Raw genomic sequence first — 23,565 nt, forward strand, 5'->3', positions numbered from 1 at the left:
AAGAGGCATATCTCTTAGAACACTTGGAATTTTGATGTGAAGCTGCCATCATTGGAAAGAAAACTTTTGGGGCTTCAATTTAGGCACAAGAATGACTTGAAAAGGAGTCTAGATGAAGGAGATATGCCCATTTGAAGTTAGACCTGGAGAGCAGATTTTTGCTGTCGGCCACAAATGTGGGCTGTTGGCCACCAGGGGTGGCCGGTCGGCCAGAAAAGTGGCTGGTCGGCCACTAATGTCCCAAACTCAGATATTTTGCAGATATTTACCTCCAGTTGTCTTCCATAAGCTCCAGCTATCTCTAAATCAGGTATTTTGACCTGAACTTGCATTTCTCTATATATAGAGAGCCTTCTCTATTGTTTTGGAGGTTAGAACATTTGAGAAAGAAATTTTGGGAGCCTCTCTCTCTACAATTTTCTCTCTGAAGAATTCTCTCTCTCCTCTTGTTTATGCTTGAAAGTTAGAATTCTTTACATATTTGCAGACAACCCCTTAACCAAATTGGACCACCATGGAGCTGAGGTATCTTGGGACTTATTTTGGGCTGTTGGGAGGTCATTTGAGCCTAGAAAGTGGCAGTTTAAGTGCTGTGCTTCAAAGGTATAAGACTTACGTCATTTAAGCTCTTTGTACACTCTTGTCTCGCTATCTTTTTATGCTATTTTGAGCCTAGTTTTCAACTACAAAAAGTTCTGATTTTTGGGCCTAAACGTGTTGGTCTGAAGCCATTTTGTGCTAAGGGGTTGTCTACCCCTTTTTGTTGCATATTTGTACGAGCCTTTGCATCATCTTTTAGCATGTTAAAGTCAAACCTCTGAAATTCAGAGTTATTTCAGTGGTAAAAAGTATGTTTTGAAGTCCAAAAATGGAGGGGTTGGCTTTCCCTCCTTGTGTCTCTCTTCCATGCCTAGTTAGCATTACATAGTAGCATGTGTTTGTGGCTTGTGTTAGCTTACTTCAAGCATGATTTAGGCTCTGTTTTGGCATGTTTCAACTCTATTTTTGGTTGGTTGGAGCATTTGTTGCTTTCTTTTTGTACTTGTAGTGAAATTGTGCTTACTAGTCTAGCATGCTTAATGATTTAGCTTATTATTCTAGCTTGTGTTAGCTCAACTCTACCATGTTTTTGCTACTGTTTTGACATGTTTTAACTTTGTTTTGGGTCGGTTAAGTCCTTCGAGGCTTGTTTTGCATGGCTGTAGTGTAACGGTCTTCACTAGTTCATTGTTTTGAGGCTTTGACCATGAAGTGTTTGAGTGGTTTGCATGTTGTAGCATCATTTTTCATGTAATTTCAGCATCACAATCTCTGTCACATGTTTATTTATTCCACCATTTCATGGCTTTTGAGAGTTATGTTTTGAGTCTCGTTTGCGAGCTAACATGTGAGCATGTTTTTTTCTAGTCTTTTATGCTTTAATCTCAGCATGTTTTGGCTACTGTTTTGGCATGTTTAAGCTCTGTCTAGAGTTGGTTTGGTCATTTAAGCTTGATATTGCATGCCTCTAGTGTAATGCTCTTCACTAGTATAATGATTTTGGCTTTTGAACATGTCTTGTATGCATTGATTGCATAATTTAGTGTCTTTTGCATGCCATTTCAGTACTAAAAAGTCTACAACCTCCCTCATTTCTTCATTTTCCCATTTGTTTTGTGGGTTGGTCAACCTTATGATTGTGTTTAAGCTTGAGATAGAACTTGTGCTCAATGGCTTTAACCCTCTTTTGAGGGTTCCTCCTAGCCAAAGGCATGATCTCTCTCATGTCTTAAATCGTCCTTTGGTTGACCCCTCTCTCATTAGAGGACTTTCACATTGGACTTAATCGGTTAAAGGATTAATCGGTAACGTAAAATGTGTGAGCAAAGTAAAACTTGAGCAAGATAAGCATTTGTGCTGCATTGCATGTGTTTAGATCGGACGTTAATCCAAACACAAGAAATGTGGGACGTGTCATACTCAAAGTGATGAAACGTGTCACATTTCTTGGTGCCGTCACCCTTGATCATGGATGATAGGGTGGTGGTCTTTTGAGTTTTATTTGTGCATTCATTAAGCTTGTACAAGCTTGATTCTTTGGCCATCATGCATTAAAAATATTTGATTGGTGGCTTGAGAGCCAAGTGCCATACTCCTTTGAGCTTGAGAAATGATAAGGAGGGTGACAGTACACACATTCCTTGAAAGATGCATTGCTTTGCCTCTGTTGCTCTCTGTTGTAGCAAAAGTAGGAGTCTGGAAAAAGTAGTGGCCGACCGACCACATGAAGTAGCTGACCGGCCACCTAGACTAGCCGACCGGCCAGTTAAGGTGGCCGGTAGCCACCTTCTGTGGCCGACGGGCCACCAGTGAAGTTTTGTGCAAAAATGTTCCTGTTTTGGTGCAAAAGTAGTCTGGAAGATTGGTACAGTGTTCAGAGATCAAGGCGAGTGCAAACAAAGGCAACCGGTAGCAAGGCGATGGATTTTCAGGAGGACGCAACCGAGCATGCATGTTTCCCTCGCCCACGAGGCCACTTTATTGCTTTACTAGCTAGTTGTAGCTGATTAATACATGTGTTGTAATTAATTAGTTTAATCCGTTTTGTAACATTTTAATTAGCTTAGAATAGTTAATTAGTTCATTTTTTAATAATTAGTTTAGCTTAGTATAGTTTAGCTTATTCATTCGGACCCTCCTTCGCGAAGGCACAATGTTGTAATAAGTGTGCGTGCCTGTGTGCATGTCTTCTAACCCCACTTCTGTCTCCTTTTTACTTAACTACTTTTGATGGTTAGATTAGGGGCATGTTTTGATTAGCATACCTTATGCTTGTATGTTTGCATCATTCATTTATTTTGCATGCACTAGGCTCGGCGCATCATTCAAACTGCATCGTATTTTAATACTTCTTTGAATACATGTTATCAACTTGTTGCATTCATATGCCATCTTAGATAGCAGAGCCTATTTAGTTGCATTACTGCATGTGTTGCATTAGGCATTTTAGCATAGTTAGGAGCATGCATATTTCTAACTTGCTTTTGTTTTGGCTTGGAGTATACTGTAAGTTTTATGCTTTAGCATCCTCACATGAGTGTGAGTGCTACCATGTTAGCATGCTTGCCATGAGGCTATGAGACTACTTGCTTAAGTGATTATCTGCATGAATGCTTGTGGATGAAGGCTTTATTGCTTGAATTGGAACAATTCGATGATTGTGACTTTTAAGCCCACTTTGTGAAGTGGCAAATCATCATGTTTTAAGCCCACTTGAGGGTGGCAAATCCACGCTTTAGCCCACTTGAGGGTGGCACTTCAAACCATTTTCAAAAACAAACATGAGTTGTTTTGTTCCAATTCTTGCGATTTTGGTCTATACTTGCTTGTATGCGTCACATAGTAAAATTAGCTAATAACCGGATAAGAAGACATGTGTTTATAAAATGACATATCATGCTTAGTAGAGGTCGATCCTTTGATCGGGCAAGCGGGGGTGCTCATTTCAGGACTTTCCTATCTTGTACCCAAGTTCCCGAGCCGAGGTAACTTTGGTGATGACGGACACGTGGCATTTGGCACGAGTCAGGGTTTCCTAAATTTTTCAAAAATAAAATATTTAGGTGGTGACTCTGTAATCTAGCAAAACAGTCCAATTTTGACATTATTTGATTTAAAATCAATTTTCCAAAATGATTTGCCGGATTGGACTCTTTGGTGTTTATTAGTTTCACATTGCATTTTGTGAGATTAGATTTAGAACCATGACAGGAGTCCGAACTGTAGGACCAATTTGAGCTCTCCGAAAGGGGGGGCACGAAGAAAGTCGAGTCTACCCCACCCCCACATAGGGTTCCAAGACCCGGGGATACAACTAATGTCCAGGAAAATGCGGACATCCCAATGGATCCGATTCCACCCCAAACTTCCAAAGCACCGACCTACCCAACGGAGGCCCCTTCTGAGTTCAAGGTCGACCCTACCGCCCTAAGCAAGCTTGAGAAGCTTTTTAAGAGGGCTCAGGGTGTTAACTCAATCCCAGATATAGAGGACGGCTACACAGATTCGGCGGTGACATTGCTGGATAGATTTAAAATGCCACACATAGATCGCTTCGACGGCTCGGGTGATCCTATGGTCCACTTGCAGCTATTTTTAGATATTTTCCGGCCGATGGGCCTGACTAGACTGCAAAAGCTATCCCTTTTTGGCCCGCTGTCAGGTATTCCGGCTATCAGCTATGCTAAACTGGAGGATTCTATGAAAAGGAGCTGGGAAGAGATGGTCGAGGCCTTTATCACCCAATATTCTTATAATACTCAAATCGAGGTCATAACTCGTGATCTCGAGGCTACTCGATAAGAGCCAAAGGAGGGCTTCTCTGACTTCGTGACTCAGTGGAGGGCCAAGGCCTCCATGATGACCACCAGGCCAGCTGAGAAGGACTAGATAAGAATGGTCGTTCGTAATCTGCAACCGAAGCTGCTGCAGAAGATGATTGTCTTACCCCTCCCTACATTTGCTGACCTTCATGAGATAAGGGTACAAATAGAGGATGCGGTGAAACAGGGTCTGATTGACCATGAAAAAGAGCAGCCCAAGAGGGCGTTTACACGCAGTTCAAATGCGGCTATGAGTAGCAACGTAGCTGCAAGGACCTCTGACATTGGTATGGTCACCACCACACCGAAAACAGTCACCCCCTTTACTGGTAGATCTGGAACTACCCCACAACCTGGAAAGTACCCACCCCGGGGCCAAAGGGTTGTCACCTCACTCTACGTGTCTCTATCTAAAGCCTTGGGCGTGCTAATCAGAAAGGGGCATCTGAAGCCCCTAGAGCAGCGCCCATTGCCTAATCCCCTCCCCCCTACACACAACCTGGCCAAGTATTGCACCTTCCACCAGCAGCATGGTCATGATACCGACCTATGCTATAGACTCCATCATGAGGTTCAGGATCTCATTGACAACAAAGTGATAGCGCCTCCTGAGATACCTAACGTCACTACAAACCCACTCACACCACATAACCAACCCCCACCCCTATCAAGGCAAGTAAACCTTATCCAAACAATGGCTGTCCCATACGATCCCAGCATATACATCACTCTCTCCCACCTGCCTAAGTCGACACTATTCATCCTAGAAACCACAGACTTGTGCATGATGAGCGCGTCTATATCCCAACCCGAACCAGTGGTAGAAGAAGGCATGCCTGAGGGCTCCATGAGCTTAACTGAAGAAGAGCACAACCCTTGCTGTTACATTGTGCCAACTAGCCAGGCCAGACCGATGGTGGAATTGCCAATGGGGATGGAGGTTAATGTAGTCCAGCAAGACGGGCCGAGCTAGGGATTGGATGACTTAGCTGCACTTGAGGAGGACATCAGCAATCTGTAGTTCTTTGATGAACAAGATCTGGGGAATGTACAGATTGGCTGGTTTGATGTGAACGGATCAACAGATAATACAAGGTGGCTTAGTGATGAGCCGGATGTTGATGAGGGGTCTCAACCAAAGCAGGGACAGTTGGAAGCAAGAACGTCTGCAATGGTCGGAATGGTCGACAACAAAGGGAAGTTGCCGGAGAGCACCGATACTAAGAATTTTGCTCAAGAATTGGGTAGCTTGTGTACAGCCGATACAGAACAGGAGGCTGCGTTGAAGTGGTTCGAACAGGAAAGAGCTGAGGCTAATCAAAAGGCTAGAAAAGCCAAAGGTCCTGCGGGGACTGATTATAATGCGGATACGGGAATGCCTACAACAGAACCGGATAGTTGTTTGTTGGTTGCCGAAGGAATGTGGTGGGAAGATAAAGATTTGCATCTCGCCCACATGGATGAGGATTGGGGACAGAATCTACCAGATGATATATGGTATGCCAAGAAAGTTGATAACATGACTCGGAGTGGGCGGTACTTTAAGCCCCCATAATTGGACCAACCAGAGGAGTCAGGGAAAGACAAGGGGGTAGAGAAACAGAAAGAGAAACTGCTAGAAGAGGAGGCTGTATTGAAGTAGCTGAAGAAGATTCAGGCAGACATATCCATTTGGGGTTTGCTCATGGCTTCACGGGTGCATAGACAAGCCATCCTATCAGCAATGGATAAGGCTAAGCTCTCTATTGACACAACCCTTGAGTAGTTAGTGGGACTAGTTTTCCAGGTGACGTTTCACCAACTTTGACTTTTACAGATAAGGAATTGCCACCTGAGGGCTCTGAGCACAACAAGCCACTATACATCTCTGTGGAATGTAAAGAGAAGTGGATACCAGTTGTCTTGGTTGATACAAAATTTGCAATTAATGTGTGTCCGTTGCGCACGGCCTATGCTATCAGTTTGAAGCTGGCAGATTTCGCACCAACGGCCCAGGTGATTCGGGCTTATGACAATACAAGTCGGGAAGTGATGGGGACAGTTTGGATTAGGACTTAAGTTGGCCCGGCGCAACAGGACATTGAGTTCCACGTCTTGGATATTCCTGCCACCTTTAATTTACTCCTTGGACGGCTGTGGCTGCACTAAGTGAGAACTGTCTCTTCCACTCTGCATCAGATGCTGAAGTACCCCTATGGGAAGGGGGTAGCTATTGTTTTCGGGAACTCTTCCATATATCCTCCGCCGGAGGTTACTACATCGGTCTTGGAAATTGTACACAGCGAGAAGGATGTCTTTTTGTCTGGGTTAACCTTGGCCAAGGCCCGACTAGTACAAGATATTCTGGCTATTGATGAGGGATTATATGTCAGTGCACAATCCGTTTACCTCATGAATAAGCTGCAACATGTACCTGGAATGGGATTGGCAAAGAGCGGCCAGAAGGGTGTCGTTACATTGGCCGAAGTGCCACACAACCCTTATACCTTTGGTTTAGGTTACACGCCTACCAAAGAGGATTAGGTAAGGAAGGGAAAGGAAATGGTAGGAAGGGCCAAGGCTAAACAAGTTGGGAAGCACTATGAGTTGGTGCATAAACCTATTTGAGGAACCCTAAACGGCCGCTTTGTTCGGGAGGGGGAGGATTTCCCATTTTGTGACTTCCCTGAGCCATGGCTGAATTCTAAAAAGCGGCGTTTGCCCAGCTTTGAGATCTTTTTTGATCTACAGTTGCAAGGGGATGAAGCTGCAGAAGAGCAGACTGACCTACCAACTGAGGCTGAACAATGCAAAGAGGATGAGTCCGATGGCACAGAACTTGAGATAGGAGCAGCGCTGGCTTGTCTCCTCTTGGATCCTCAGATCACACCAGGGAGCTTGGGGGATGACTTCTCTGTTTCCATGATTGGAGATCAATCGGCTGTGGGCCCTTCTTTTGGCATTCTGGATGCATCTATCGCACCTCCGTCGTTTGGCAGTACAAGGAAGGCTTTTTGTCTAGCAGTTCTGAATTAGGTAGTGAACCGGAATTTGATTCCACAGAGTCTATGGAGTCGAAATCATATTCTAGTTCTTCTGAGTCAGAGTTCGGTATTCCTGGGGTTGATAACCCAGATGCCATTGTTTTGTCCAGGTCGTCTTTTTCCTTTTCTTTTGAGTCGGTTGTAACAGAGGAATTGGACGAACTGGAAGTTGTGAATGAGAATGGTACCAATACTATTTCTGAGTACTTTTTTGTGCCACTTGTTTATTGCATTAATCAGGACTTCCAAAACTTTGATAAAAACAACGAGGAAGAAATTCCTCTGATTTTGAAACATTTGATTAACCGAAAGGAAGAGAGGTTTATAAAATCCCTGGTTGATGAAATCACTTCAATTAATGTTGGTACTGAGAAGGATCGGCGTCTGGTCTAGATCGGGTCCACGTTGTCTTCAGAGGAACGCGAGCGCTTAGTCGCTTTATTAAAAGATTTCGAAGATGTTTTCGCGTGGTCCTACGAAGACATGCCTGGAATCGATCCTGAGATTGTACAGCACCGGATTCCTCTTGACCCTAAGGCCTGACCCGTCAAGTAGAAGCTCCGGAGGATACGCTCGGATTAGGCTCTGAAAATCAAGGAAGAGATCACCAAGCAGATAGATGCAGGGTTCTTGCTAGTATCTGAGTATCCTACTTGGTTGGCCAACATTGTTTCGGTACCGAAGAAAGATGACAGAATTCGGGTGCGTGTGGATTTCAGAGATCTGAACAAAACAAGTCCGAAGGACGACTTTTCTCTACTGCACATTGATGAATTGGTGGACTTCACTGTAGGCCATGTGTTGCTCTCATTTATGGATGGGTTTTCCGGGTACAACCAGATCTTGATGGCACCCGAGGATAGGGAGAAGATTGCCTTCACCATGCCATGGGGAACCTACTGCTATAGGGTGATGCCGTTCGGTTTGAAGAATGCTGGGGCTACTTATCAATGGGCTGCAACCACTATCTTGCACGATATGATCCACAAAGAGGTTGAGGTGTACGTGGATGACATGATTATCAAGTCCAAGGAAAGGGAGGGCCACTACACTGCCTTGAAGAAAATTTTCCAACGGATCAGGGAATATCGGTTGTGATTGAATCCTCAGAAATGCACTTTCGATGTCATAACAGGAAAAATGCTAGGGTTTTTGATTACACAAAGGGGAATTGAGGTTGATCCTTCCAAAATCAAGGCAATCTTAGAAATGCCACCACCAAGGACTAAAAAGGAGGTGCGAGGCTTTCTGGGTAAAGTGCAATTCATAAGACGATTTATTGCAAAATTAACCTTGACTTGTGAACCACTATTTGGTCTCCTGAAGAAAGGAAAGAACTTCCAATGGGATGATCGATGCCATATCAAATAGTACCTTCAGAATCCACCCGTGTTGTCATCGCCAGAACCGGGGAAACTGTTGATTTTGTATCTGTCAATAATCGACACGACTATAGGCTGCATGCTTGCACAAGAATCTGAGGATAAAGTGGAGAAGGCCATCTATTACTTAAGCAAGAAGATGCTGGAATATGAAACCCATTATACTCCGCTGGAGAAGGCTTGCTTGGCCTTGGTATGGGCTACCATGAAGTTAAGGCATTACCTGTTAGCTCACTCTGTAATTCTGATTTCGAGATTGGATCCCATCAAATATCTCTTTGAGAAACCAGCGCTTATGGGTAGGCTAGTCCGTTGGTTGCTTTTTCTCTCCGAATTTGATTTGAAGTATATGACGCACAAGTCTGTGAAGGGGAGAGCGGAAGCGGAGTTCCTAGCCGATTACCCAATGGAGGGAGACAAAGTAGTAGAATATTTGTTCCCAAATGAGACTATTCTGCAGCTTGAAGAAGAGATTTGGACTATGTACATTGACGGAGCGTCTAACCAGTATGGGTATGGGATAGGGGTGCTGCTGATAGCACCCGACAATTCCCACATACCTTTAGCTTTCAAACTCCGGTTTAAAGTATCAAACAACGAAGCAGAGTATGAGGCATGCATCGCTGGCTTGGAAGCCGCCCTGGAACTAGGGGCAAAATGGTTGGACGTCATTGGGGACTCGAACCTGGTTGTGTCTCAAGCGAAAGGAGACTGGAAGGTTAAAGAAGAAAGGATGAAAATCTATCACCAAACCCTGGACGTTCTGATTCCCAGGTTTGAGAAGCTAACCTTCACGCATCTGTTCAGAAAGAGCAACAGGTTTGCTGACGCCTTATCAACTCTATTTTCCATGATAGACATCTGTAGACGTCCCCGAACGCCCCGGGAGGATGACTTTCGTTCTGTTCGTTTTGGGCTCACTACAGTTCGGACTCTCAAATCGTCACGGTTCTTAATCTGAACCAAAGAGTCCAAATCCGACAAATCGTTTTGGAAAACAGATTTTTAGAAAGAAGTGCCAAACATGGACTGCTTTGCCAGATACAGAGTCGCCACCTAAATATTTTTTAATGGGGGAATTTAGGAAACCCTGACTCGTTTGCCTAAGGCCACGTGTCCGTCATCACCAAAGTTGCCTCGGCTCGGGAACTTGTGTACGATTGGGGAAGGTCAGCTATGAGCACCCCCTCACGTCCGATCCGAAGATCGGCCTCTACTAATTGTGATATCTTGTTTTGAAAACATTATGCGTTCTTATTCCGGTTATTAGCCTAGATTTACTATGTGATGCGCACAACATACAAGTATAGACTGAATTGCCTGAGTTAGAACAAAACATTTCATGTTTGTTTTTTTGAAAGCAGTTTGCTACTCGTAAGTAGGCTAAAATGCAGGTTTTGCCACCCTCAAGTGGGCTTTAGAAAAGATGGTTTTTGCCACTATCAAGTGGGCTTAAAACTCACGGTTTTAATACATTATTCCAATTCAGGTAATTCAAGCTCCATCCACAGGCATTCAAGCAGTTATATCACATAAGCAAATAGCCTCATGGTAATCATGGTGTCATGGCAACATTCACACGCATGCAAGGATGCTAAAGCGTAAAAGCTTACAGAGTACTCCAAGCCAAAACAAAAGCTATGTTAGAAATCCATGCATGATCCTAACTATACAGAAATGCCTAATGCAACATATGCAGGAATGCGAATACAATAGGCTCGGCTATTCTAAAATGACATGCGAAATGCTACAACTAACACGTATTCAATTTGGAATTGAAACACAAATGCCGTTAGTATGATGCACCGAGCCCGGTGTATGCAAGACAAATGTACGAATGCGCGCATGTATAACATAAGGTACGCTAATTTAAATATGTCTTAATACTAACCATCGAAAGCTAGTAAATAAAAGGGAAGAAAGACGTGGGGTTGGAAGACATGCACACACGCACCCACACTTATTACAAATACGCCCTCACTCGGGGTGACCGAAAGAATAATACAGTCCGAATAATGAATCAACTATCCTAGCTAATTAATTATTACAGACCCTCTTAATTAATTAACAAATTAATCACAAAAATAATTTAAATGTGAAGCTAAAGAGACTGCCGCTGCTCTGCCTCGGAATGCGCGAATGATGCATGCTTGACTCGTCCCACTCGAAAACTCGTTGCCATAGCATTGTTACCTCTGTTTACACTACCCTGCTCCTCTGAAAATTTGTACAAGTCCCAAGGATGCTTCTCTGAATACTGGGGAGCATCACCGACCAAGTGGGAACACCACCGGCCGAAGGGAATGGTCATCGACCATTGGTTGAGCCACCGGCTAATTGTATTTGGTCGGTCGGCACTCCAAGTAGTCGGCCGGCTATTTCTTCCTGCAGAATCCTGCAATTGATAGTAGCAGAGGGCAAGCAGTGTATGGCATGAAATTTTCAAGCAAATGTGAGCATGGCTACACTCCCCATCATGCAATGGACTCAGGGGAGCATGACCCTCGGCCCTCGGGCCATCAATTATGCATTGTGATTCATGATGGCCTAAGAGGCCAAGTTTGCCATTCAATGTAAAATGCATGCAACAAAAGAGATGAATGCCAACACCCTATCATATTGAGATCAAGGGCGTCGGCGACCGAGGATTGAGACGTGTTACATCACTTGGAGTACGAACACCCTCAACCCTCATGCTTGGTTTGACACCCCAAACCAAGCAATGCAATGCATGTATACAAACATGGCTCAAGAATGCAACATGAGGCTAAGATGCAAAACATGCCAAATGCAATGCAATCTATTATACAAGCATGCAATGTGCTAATCATGCAAGAGGCAATACAATGCAATTTAACATGTGATGCAAACATGGTACAATGCAAGCATGCAACGAGAGGCAACAAGTCAAACATACAACTATGTACAAGAATGGACTTAGACTGAAATGGGAGGCCTCAGCCACACCCTAAAACAGTGGCCAAAAGGGTCAAAGATGGCACAACTTATGCATGCAAGCATGCACACACCAAGGCCTATCATCTAAGTATGGAATGAGACAACTCTAAGCATACTTAAAGGCAATATGCTTGGATATCAAACACTCATTTTAAACTCTGAAAAGCATGCAAAAGATGACACCAAGACATGCTAGGGAATGTATGCAAAATAGAAGGTATTCAAGGCCACAAAAGAGAGCATTGCTCAACACCTACCCCAAGCAAACATGGCATGAACTAAGCAACCCAAGACAGAGTTTTTATGCATCAAAATATGCCCCAAAACCCACTGATATGGCAGCCCCAAAAACTTAAATACATAAGCATGCACAATGCTCATTTCAAGGCACAAAAGGGCATCTCTTTAAGGCATGAAAAGGGTGATGGATACATGCATAGGAACATGGATTAGGGACTGAAATGGCATGTGAAATGACTCCAAATCATTGAAACAACCCAACTAAAACATGCTCATGACTCACACCCCCAAGGCTCACAAGCCAAAATATAAAGGGGCTATACCAAACATGGTAAATATGATCAAATAAGCTCCCAACAGACCATAAGCATGGTAAGACATGGCTAAGAACTTCACAAAGTTAGGCCAAAACATGAGAGCATGGTAGGTTAAATGCATGATGCACTTCTAGGCCAAAGAGAGGAATGCAAAGCAAGTATATTAAACATGAAAGGGGCCATTAATCCGACCAAAAATAGAGGCATAATATGACCCAACAACACCCAAAAAACTCTAAAATGAAGCAAAGAACAACTAATCATGCATGCTACCCTTATGAGCCAAAAATGTAAAAGAAAGAGAGACAAAGAGAGAGGGGTGTCCCTCCCCTATGCAAGACCTCAAAACCCCTTCTTCACCACTGAAAATCCATTGGATTTCAGTGGTGAGAAGGCCAATACACAAAAGTCCCCAAAGCTTAGCAAAAAGAGTACAAAAAGGGCCAAACAAGGCCTAAGAGGGGGAGATCGACCCCAAACAACAAAATGACCTTAATGAAGTATCTTAAGCAGGCAAATATAAGACTTTTTTCAGTTATACACGAAGCTCAAATCAATATGCAAAGCAAGTCAAAAGCTAGTACAAGATTGAGAAATCTAAAGCAAAAGTGTTACCCTTAAAGAACACCTCAAGAATAGCAAGTCCAGCCACCTTCTTCTGATCAAAACCAGCTCAAAGCCTGAAGAATAAACCCTCAACACCTCCCAAAGTCGAAGTATGGTGTAATGGTGTGTGGTTTAGTGCAAAAGTAAGAACAAATCACTCTTTTAGGCCCTCAAACACACACAAATGAAGAGAGAGAGGGAGATACAGAGAGAGAAGATGTATATCAGATATATACATGTATTTTACTCTGGTTTTTGCTGAACCCATCAAAGGAGAAGAGGGGTCTCTTATATAGACAATGCAAAGACTAAGCTTCCAAGGGAAGCTATTCAAAAAGGGTCAAGGCTTCCAAGGGAAGCTAAGCTAAGGGTGCAAGCTTCTTGAGGAAGCTATGACAAAGGGTTAAGCTTCCTCAAGAAGCTTGAGCAAAGGGTGCAATCTTCTCTAGGAAGCTTGGACCTAAAGGGTGCAAAGGTTCAAAACAGCCACACCCGTGCATGGGGGGCAGGGTCTGTGCATTCCAGCTGGCACAACTGGCATGCATTATGCCTAAAAATGGAAAAAAGGCAAAAAGGTGGTATCAGCCAGAAAAGGAGGCCATCGGCCAAACAGATAGTTGGCCGGCCACACAAAGTGCCGACCGGCCAATTGACTATTTCACCAATGGCCGGTAGCCTCAAAACACGGCCGGTGGCCTCAAGCCATGGCCGGTGGGTATCAGGGGTAACTAGCAAGCTACTCTCTACCCTCAGGTGCAAAAAAAACAAACAAGTCCTTGGTGTAAAACCAAGCACAGAACATGCTAGTCGAGAGATCCTGAGGCAAGGCGCGTAGCCAAGACCTCCGGGAACTCAAAACAAACACGAACATGGATGATCACCGAGTGTTCAAGCGGTGACGTCCAAGTCTTGAGGACGGTCAAAAATAGGGTGTCTACAGTTGCCCCTCTTTGACAGAACTCGAAAGTCATAACAATGACGGGAGTGAGTGTCAACGCCCAGAGACGACCCATTTTTGACAAGGCCGAAGACTTAGACAAACATACAAGCTACAGATAAGATATGTGCCCGAGGGTAGGGGCAAAATGTAACTAACAATGCAAGAAGCTGAACATAACTTATGATCATGCAAAGAAAGCTGTAACGAAGCATATCATGCAACAGTTTTAAGCAATCAAACACAAATCCATCTACATTATAATGCAGAAAGGATGTAAGAGAATTATGTAATTCTTGCTACGTTTCACGCGGAGAATACAATACCTGTGCGGCTCGTCTGGTTGCACCAGCTTCAAATGAACCGTCATATAATATCGTGCTTGAAGGAGAAAGAAAACTTAACAGCTACAATATCGTTCGCAATATGCATAACAATGCAATTGAAAGTGCAAGACAACGCAAGTCGAATAGAACGCATGACAAATATGATTTGAAACAAGCATAACAATGCCATGAAGGTAAACACATGTAAGTAAAGCATAACGCGACAACGCATGCAATGTGTATAAGAAGAACTTGAACACATGTAAGTAAAACATAACGCGATAACGTATGCAATGTGTATAAGAAGAACTTGAACACATGTAAGTAAAGCAATGCACGCATGCATGCAATGTGTATGGCAGGAATGAACACATACAAGTAAAGCATGCGGGTTAACGCAAGCAATGTGTAACCTCCTGTAAGATGCATAAACACATGTAAGTAAAGCACACGTAGAAACGCATGCAGTGTGTATAAAAAGGAACTTGAACACATGTAAGTAAAGCATAACGCGACAACGCCTGCAATGTGTATGAAAAGGAACTTGAACACATGTAAGCAAAGCATAACGCGACAACGCATGCAATGTGTATAAAAAGGAACTTGAACATATGTAAGTAAAACATAACGCGACAACGCATGCAATGTGTATGAAAAGGAACTTGAACACATGTAAGTAAAGCATAACGCGACAACGCATGCAATGTGTACAGAAAGGAACTTGAACACATGTAAGTAAAGCATAATGCGACAACGCATGCAATGTGTACAGAAAGGAACTTGAACACATGTAAGTAAAACATAATGCGACAACGCATGCAATGTGTACAGAAAAGAACTTGAACACATGTAAGTAAAGCATAACACGACAACGCATGCAATGTGTACAGAAAGGAACTTGAAGGGGCAGATTCAACTTGAAGCATGGTAAAGACATGCTATTCATGAAATTGAAATGCAAAGCACTGCAACACAGTATAATTGAAGCGATTTGTGGAATTCACAAGATACGAAAATGATACGGGAAGGGACGTTCCTCGCACGCACCGAGCATCGCTCATAGAAGATACGGCTTGAGGTCAACTCGAAGGCCTACTAATGTTTCGAAAGTGCACTTCCTTGCACTGTCTTGAGTAATGAAGGTGCCAAACCACATAGTTGACCCGGACAAGGGCACGGGAGGTGTATTGACCTCAAGGGGAGGTTTACCGGTATCAATTTCGATACTTTGCTGCCCTGCTCTTCTTTTGCTTTACTTTCATTTTTTCTGGTAGTTTAAGCACATTGCACTGCCTTAGGCAGGTTTTACTTTTTCAAAAGTGTGTATTTTTGCAAAAAACATGAGGGAAATGAAACAACTATTTTGTTCAAAAAGGTGTTACATTTGTGCTTTCTATGCATCGCATCGCATGGTATCACATAACAATGTGAACGAAATTGAACTTGGTTTGAAAATTGAGCACTTGCATCGTGATAATCAGGTAGTGAACCGACTTACAACTCGATAAGCAAAACAAAGAAACTCGATAAGCTGACCAGGTGTAAATACAACTCAATTAAGCAAATGCAAAGATTTGAGGAATGTGAAATACAACTCGATAAGCAAATAGGTGTGACGTCGTAAAAATCATCATCGGAGGGCATCGGAAGTGGTGGCATTCCCCAAATTCTCAGCATGTTCAACCATATAAACAGCTCAGGGGACAAGAAGGAAGACCACCGGCCACCAGGGAAATCCTTCGGCCTCATGAAATGGCCATTGGCCAGCAGATCTGATCAATCGGCCAAAAGTGGTGGTCGGTCGGCACTATATTTGGCCGGCCGACCATAAATGGCAGAGACCAGCAGAATCCTGACATCTGTCCTCCACTCAACCTTATCCACTACAAAAGGCTTCAGCTTCGTAGTTTTTCTCAATTCCACACTGATTTGCTCCAAATGGAAGAGTTTCTTGCCCAAAATCTCACAGCTTGGATTGCCAACTTGGACGGCTCGGAAAAGTTGAATTTCCAGGGCTTCGACATAAATGCACTATTCACTCTGAGTCGCACCCCGCTGCACTTTTCGTTTCTTCATGCCGCGGTGAGGTTTTGGAATCCAGTGACGCATGTCTTTAGCTTTAACGGGCAAGAGGTATGTCCTACCTTCGAAGATTTCCAAGCTTTAATGGAATTCGAGCGCAACGAGGAGATCTTACCCCAGCTTGACTTTGGCCATGCTCAAACCTTAGGGCGAATGTGTGGACTCACTATGTACGATGCTCAGTCTCTAATTTGTGACGGAATGCTGGATATTCCGAGTTTGATTTGCCGGTTTTCCAACGCCGGTGACTGCGGCGACCATCATTGGCAAGGCTTCCGGCAACACGCCCTCTATTTGTGCATGCTATCTCATTTTTTGTTTGTCTCAGGCTCCAGAGGATCTAACGTCCAGTTGATCGAGGTTGCCCGAGGCTTAAAGGTGGGCAAGAGCTGCGTTGCCATGACTCTGGCTGGGACATTGATGGGCTTAGACGCCTTTTATCGCCGAGTCCACTACTGCTGCAGGTAATGTTTCCCACTCAATCTCACATGCGTATTGCTTACATCACTCGGCCCTCAAGCTCGATTTTTTCTCACAAAACCCTTTGCTCACTTTTCTCTCCTCGTACGTCTCTCTATTCTTTATTCTCTCATTTTTCATCCCTTCCCAGGTATGGTTAATGGATAAGCTGCAGGTCGTGGACTCTTGCTCAGCATACTCAGCTCGCGGTTACTTCTTCCGATAACGTCTAGTCGATGCCCTTGATGAGGGCTGGTGGTTTGATTGGATGTGTAGCTTGCCCGCAGACCGCATTGCTTGGCGGTGCCCTTGGCTCAACCTACCGGCAATGGGCTATAGCATATCCCGGCAGACTGGGATTCAGTTGATTGGCTTTACTCACTGTGTGTTCTATTTCCCATTCCGGTTCCAGCGCCAGTTCGACCATGATCAGACTTGTCCACCAGAGGGGATAGAGTATCCAGCTGCATTCCCAGCCCGAGGTGTGCAGCTTGCTCGGCAGGCCGCAGCGTGGAGGACTAGAGAGCTCCTGGCCCCCGCTCCCACTTTCAGTTGCACTTTGTCTGATGAGTGCATAGATTGGCTCAATGAAGAGGCGCAGATTGGGCCCAGCTTGGCATCAGAGGCTTCGACCAGCTCTGAGAGGGGGCGCAGGAACACCTGACCTATCTATGCCCCCGATTTATTGCTTCATTAGTACTTTCAAGTTTTCTTTATGAATGTAATAATAAAAAAAAGCAACTTCAATTTGTATGCAAGAGCAGGAGAACCCTATATTGAAATCAATGAAATTGAAGATTGTGGGTACTGAAAATGTTCTGTTTTGGTCCAAAAATGGTCTAAGTTGTAAAAAGATTAATTTGAACAAAGTCAACTTTTACCAAAACTTTTCAAAGTCATTTTCGATATGTATCAGAACTGGACATGCCTGAAATCTGTCACTGAGATGCACAACCCCAGATTCCAGCAACTGGAAAGTTGCCCCTAGTCTGAGTAGTACCGTACCGGAGATTAGAACCAAACTCTTGAATGCTGAATAGACAAAGATGGCCGAGGTGATCAAATGGACAAAGTTGATCGGGGAAGTGTTTATGGCTGAACTTCAGGATGAAGTTGCCTACGTATCCCAAAGATGGGAATCAAGCCTTACGTAGTTCAGGCTCGGGTTCACTCGAGTATTTTCACTCTCCTTTTGCGCTCTAACTTTTACCAAGGTCACCCTTTGCGGGTTTTCAACCTTGCGAGTTCAGTTTTTATAATTTCCAATTTTTTGTGCTCTAACTTTTGCCTAGGTCGCCCTTTCGGGTTTTCGGCCTAGTGAGCCTCTCAGGGGTAATATTTCTTCAACTTGTCCATGTTGATTGGTTGTGAGAACTCTAGGCCATCTAGATCCATTAGAACCACAGCCCCACCTGACCAGATCGACTTAATGATGTAGGGACCAGTCCAATTGGGCTTGAACTAGCCCCTTGGGTCATGGATGGGAGCTCGGTTGTCCTTGAGCACCAAATCTCCTTCTTTTAGATTCCTGGACTTAACTTTCTTGTTGAAAGCCCGGGCAATTCTACGCTGATAACCTTGAACATGGTACAGTGCTTTCAGTCTTCTCTCATCAAAGAGCATGAGTTCTTCAAATCTGTTCTGCTGCCAATCTGCCTCGGCTATCTGACATTCAGCCAGAACTCTCAAAGACGGAACCTCAATTTCAATAGGTAGAACAGCCTCCATGCCATAAACCAATGAGTATGGAGTCGCCCCGGTAGAAGTTCTAATTGAAGTCCGGTCGCCCCACAGAGCGAACGACAGCTTATCTGGCCAGTCCCGGTAGGTGTCCACCATCTTTTGTAAAATGCGCTTGACATTCTTGTTGGCGGCCTCAACCGCTCCATTGGTCTGAGGCCGGTATGTGGATGACTTGTGAAGAGCCACATTGTATTTCTCTAACAAGTCAATCACTTCCTTCTTAAAGTGAGAACCGTTATCTGAAATTATCTCATTTGGGACGCCATAGCGACAAATGATGTTGTTTCTAATGAACTTCGCAACATATGAAGCCTTCAACACCGCATAGGATTGGGCCTTAACCCACTTTGTAAAGTAATCTATCGCGACCAGGATGAACTCATGCCCGTTTGACCCCTTCGGAGTGACAGCCCCGATCACATCGATTTCCCAAACCGAAAATGGCCATGGCGAAGTCATATTGTACAGCTTCGACGGTGGAATGTTCATACGGTTTGCATGGATCTGACATTTGTGGCATCGCTGAACAAAGCCGATACAATCTTCCTCCATGGTGGACCAGTAGTAACCCTGTCTGAGGATCTTCCTGGCTAGCATTACCCCGTTCATATGTGCACCACATTCCCCCCCATGAATGGCCTCCATCAGGCGCTTCGATTCTTTGGCTTCAATGCACATCTTATGCATTCCCAGATGACCTCTCTTATACAGCTTACCCCCACAAATGATGAATTGAACGACCATTCTTCTGATTGCCCTTTTATCTTTGGCATTTGCCCCCGGTGGATACGCCTCTTTCTCCAAGAAGTTCCAAATGTCGTAATACCAGGGGTTCTTGTCCTGAACCTCATCTATTGCAGCAATCGACTCGTAGGCTGGCGTAAATTTCTGGTCAATAATGACTGGACGCATCCGGACTCCAAACGGGATGTCTATAATGGAAGATAGAGTTGCTAGTGAATCTGCGAACCTGTTGTTCTCTCTTACTAGATGAGCAAAGTTTAACTTCTCAAATCGAGGAATCAACAAGTCCAAGGTCTGGTGGTACATTATCATCTTTTCTTCTTTGACTTTCCAATCTCCTTTTGCTTGAGACACAACAAGGTTCGAGTCCCCGATGACGTCCAACCGTTTTGCCCCTAGTTCCAGGGTTGCTTCTAAACCGGTAATGCACGCCACATATTCTGCTTCGTTGTTTGAGACTTTGAATCGGAGTTTGAAAGCTAGAGGGATACGAGAATTGTCGGGCACTATCACCAACACCCTTACCCCATACCCGTGCTGGTTTGACGCTCCGTCAAAGTACATCGTCCAAGTTTTATCGTCGATATGCAAAATGGCCTCATATGGGAATAAATACTCAACTGCTTCACCCCCTTCCACCGGGTGATCGGCTAAGAATTCTGCCACTGCTCTTCCTTTAACTGACTTGCGTGTCACATATTTCAGATCGAATTCGGAAAGCAACAACAACCAACGAGCCAGCCTACCCATAAGTGCTGGTTTCTCGAAAAGATATTTGATGGGATCCAGTCGTGAAACCAACATTACGGAGTGAGCTAATAGGTAGTGCCGCAGCTTCCTGGTAGCCCATACCAAGGCTAAGCAAGCCTTTTCCAACGGTGTGTAACGAGTCTCATACTCTAGCATCTTCTTGCTCAGGTAATAGATGGCTCTCTCCACCTTGTCCTCTGATTCTTGCGCGAGCGTGCAGCCCATTGTAGTCTCAGTTACTGAAAGGTACAATATCAACGGGTGGGTTCTGAGAGCATGGTAGGTTAAATGCATGATGCACTTCTAGGCCAAAGAGAGGAATGCAAAGCAAGTATATTAAACATGAAAGAGGCCATTAATCCGACAAAAAACAGAGGCATAATATGACCCAACAACACCCAAAAAACTCTGAAATGAAGCCAAGAACAACTAATTATGCATGCTACCCTTATGAGCCAAAAATGCAAAAGAAAGAGAGACAAAGGGAGAGGGGTGTCCCTCCCCTATGCAAGACCTCAAAACCCCTTCTTCACCACTAAAAATCCACTAGATTTCAGTGGTGAGAAGGCCAATACACAAAAGTCCCCAAAGCTTAGCAAAAAGAGTACAAAAGGGCCAAACAAGGCCTAAGAGGGGGAGATCGACCCCAAAAAACAAAATGACCTTAATGAAGTGTCTTAAGTATGCAAATACAAGACTTTTTACAATTATACACGAAGCTCAAATCAATATGAAAAGCAGGTCAAAAGCTAGTGCAAGATTGGGGAATCTAAAGCAAAAGTGTTACCCTTGAAGAACACCTCAAGAACAACAAGTCCAACCACCTTCTTCTGATCAAAACCAGCTCAAAACCTCAAGAATAAACCCTCAACACCTTCCAAAGTTGAAGTATGGTGTAATGGTGTGTGTTTTAGTGCAAAAGTAAGAACAAATCACCCTTTTAGGCCCTCAAACACACACAAATAAAGAGAGAGAGGGAGATGTCGAGAGAGAAGATGTATATCAGATATATACATGTATTTTACTCTGGTTTTTGCTGAACCCATCAAAGGAGAAGAGGGGTCTCCTATATAGACAATGCAAAGACTAAGCTTCCAAGGGAAGCTATTCAAAAAGGGTCAAGGCTTCCAAGGGAAGCTAAGCTAAGGGTGCAAGCTTCTTGAGGAAGCTATGACAAAGGGTCAAGCTTCCTCAAGAAGCTTGAGCAAAGGGTGCAATCTTATCTAGGAAGCTTGGACCTAAAGGGTGCAAAGGTTCAAAACAGCCACACCCGTGCATGGGGGGCAGGGTCTGTGCATTCCAGCTGGCACAGCTGGCATGCATTATGCCTAAAAAAGGAAAAAAGGAAAAAAGGTGGTATCTGCCAGAAAAGGAGGCCATCGGCCAAACAGATAGTCGGCCGGCCACACAAAGTGCCGACCGGCCAATTGACTATTTCACCAATGGCCGGTAGCCTCAAAACACGGCCGGTGGCCTCAAGCCATGGCCGGTGGGTATCAGGGGTAACTAGCAAGCTACTCTCTACCCTCAGGTGCAAAAAAAACCAACAAGTCCTTGGTGTAAAACCAAGCACAAAACAAGCAAGTCGAGAGATCTTGAGGCAAGGCGCGTAGCCAAGACCTCCAGGAACTCAAAACAAACACGAACATGGATGATCACCGAGTGTCCAAGCGGTGACGTCCAAGTCTTGAGGACGGTCAAAAATGGGGTGTCTACAACATCCCTTCCGGAGTCTGGATGTGTTTGATCATTATTGAATAGAGGTATGTGCCGGCTTATAAGTTAATCGCCGTAATAGATGAAGTACAACATCAGAACCCCAGGTATCATGACATCTGGAACTTCTTGGAAAATGAGGGTTATCTACCAGGGGCAAATGCCAAAGATAAACGGGCAATACGACGAATGGCTGCTCAGTTTATCATCTGCGGGGGAAAATTGTACAAACGAGGCCATTTGGGAATGCATAAATTATGTGTCGATGCTGAAGAGTCGAAGTGCCTAATGGAGGCCATCTATAGAGGAGAGTGTGGATCGCACATGAGCAGAGTGATGCTAACTTGAAATATTCTCAGACAGGGTTAATACTGGTCAACCATAGAGGAGGATTGTATCGATTTTGTTCGGCGATGCCACAAATGCTAGATCCATGCAAATCGCATGAATATCCGCCGTCGAAACTCTACAACATGACTTCACCATGGCCATTTTCAGTTTGGGGAATTGATGTTATTGCGGCAGTTACTTCGAAGGGATTGAACAGGCATGAGTATATCCTGGTAGCAATAAACTACTTTACAAAATGGGTCGAGGCCCAATCCTACGCAGTACTGAAAGTGTCACATGTAGCCAAGTTCATCAGGAATAGTATCATCTGTCGTTATGAGGTCCCGAATGAGATCATTTTGGACAATGATTCCCACTTCAAGAAAGAAGTGATCGACTTGTTGGAGAAATACAATGTGACTTTTTATAAGTCATCCATATATCGGCCGCAAACCAACAGAGTTGTTGAGGCCACCAACAAGAATATCAAGCACATTCTACAGAAAATGGTGGAAACCTACAAGGACTGGCCAGATAAGCTGCCATTTGCTCTTTGGGGCTACAAGACATCAATTCAAACATCTACTGGGGCAACTCCGTATTCTTTGGTTTACGAGATGGAGGCTGTTCTTCTGATTGAAGTTGAGTTTCCGTCGCTATGGGTTATGGTTGAGTGCCAGATAGCAGAAGCGGATTAACAGCAGAGTAGGTTTAAGGAACTAATGTTATTCGACGAGAGAAGGCTGAAAGCACTGTACCATGTCCAAGGTTATCAACGCAGGATCGCCAGGGCTTTCAACAAGAAAGTTAAGTCCAAGAATCTAAAAGAAGGAGATTTGGTGCTCAAAGACAACCGAGCTCCCATCCATGATCCTAGGGGCAAATTCAGACCTAATTGGATTGGTCCTTATATCATCAAATTTATTTGGTCGGGTGGAGCTGTCATTCTTATGGACCAAGATGGCCTTGATTTTCCCAACTAATCAACATGGACAAGTTGAAGAAATATTACCCTTGAGAGGCTCGCTAGGCTGAAAACCCGAAAGGGCGACCTAGGCAAAAGTTAGAGCACAAAAAAAAAATGGAAATAAGAAAAATTGAGCTCGCAAGGTTGAAAATCCAGAAAGGGCGGCCTTGGCAAAAGTTAGAGCGCGAAAGGAGAGTGTTAATACCCGAGTGAACCCAAACCGAACTACGTTAGGCTTGATTCCTGTCTTTGGGATACGTAGGCAACTTCATTCTGAAGTCCAGCCATAAACACTTTCAAATCAGCTCTGTCCATGTGATTGTTTTGGTCATCTTTGTCTTTTCTACATCCAAGAGTTCGGTTGTGATCTTTGCTATCAGAGTTGGTTATAGTACAGTGCTATTCGGACAAGGGGCAACTTTCCAGTTGTTAGATTCGAGGTTGTGCATCTCAAGGATAGATTTCGGGTGTGTCCTATTGTGATCCTTATCAAAAATGGTTTTGAAAAGTTTTAATAAAAGTTGATTTTGTTCAAATTAATCTTTTTACAACTTAGACTATTTTTGGACCAAAAGGAAAATTTTCAGTACCCACAACCTTAATTTCATTGATTTCAATACAGAG

The sequence above is a fragment of the Camellia sinensis genome, chromosome 15 (genome assembly GCF_055761805.1).
Source record: "Camellia sinensis isolate YWXY chromosome 15, ASM5576180v1, whole genome shotgun sequence".
Lineage (NCBI taxonomy): Eukaryota > Viridiplantae > Streptophyta > Magnoliopsida > Ericales > Theaceae > Camellia > Camellia sinensis.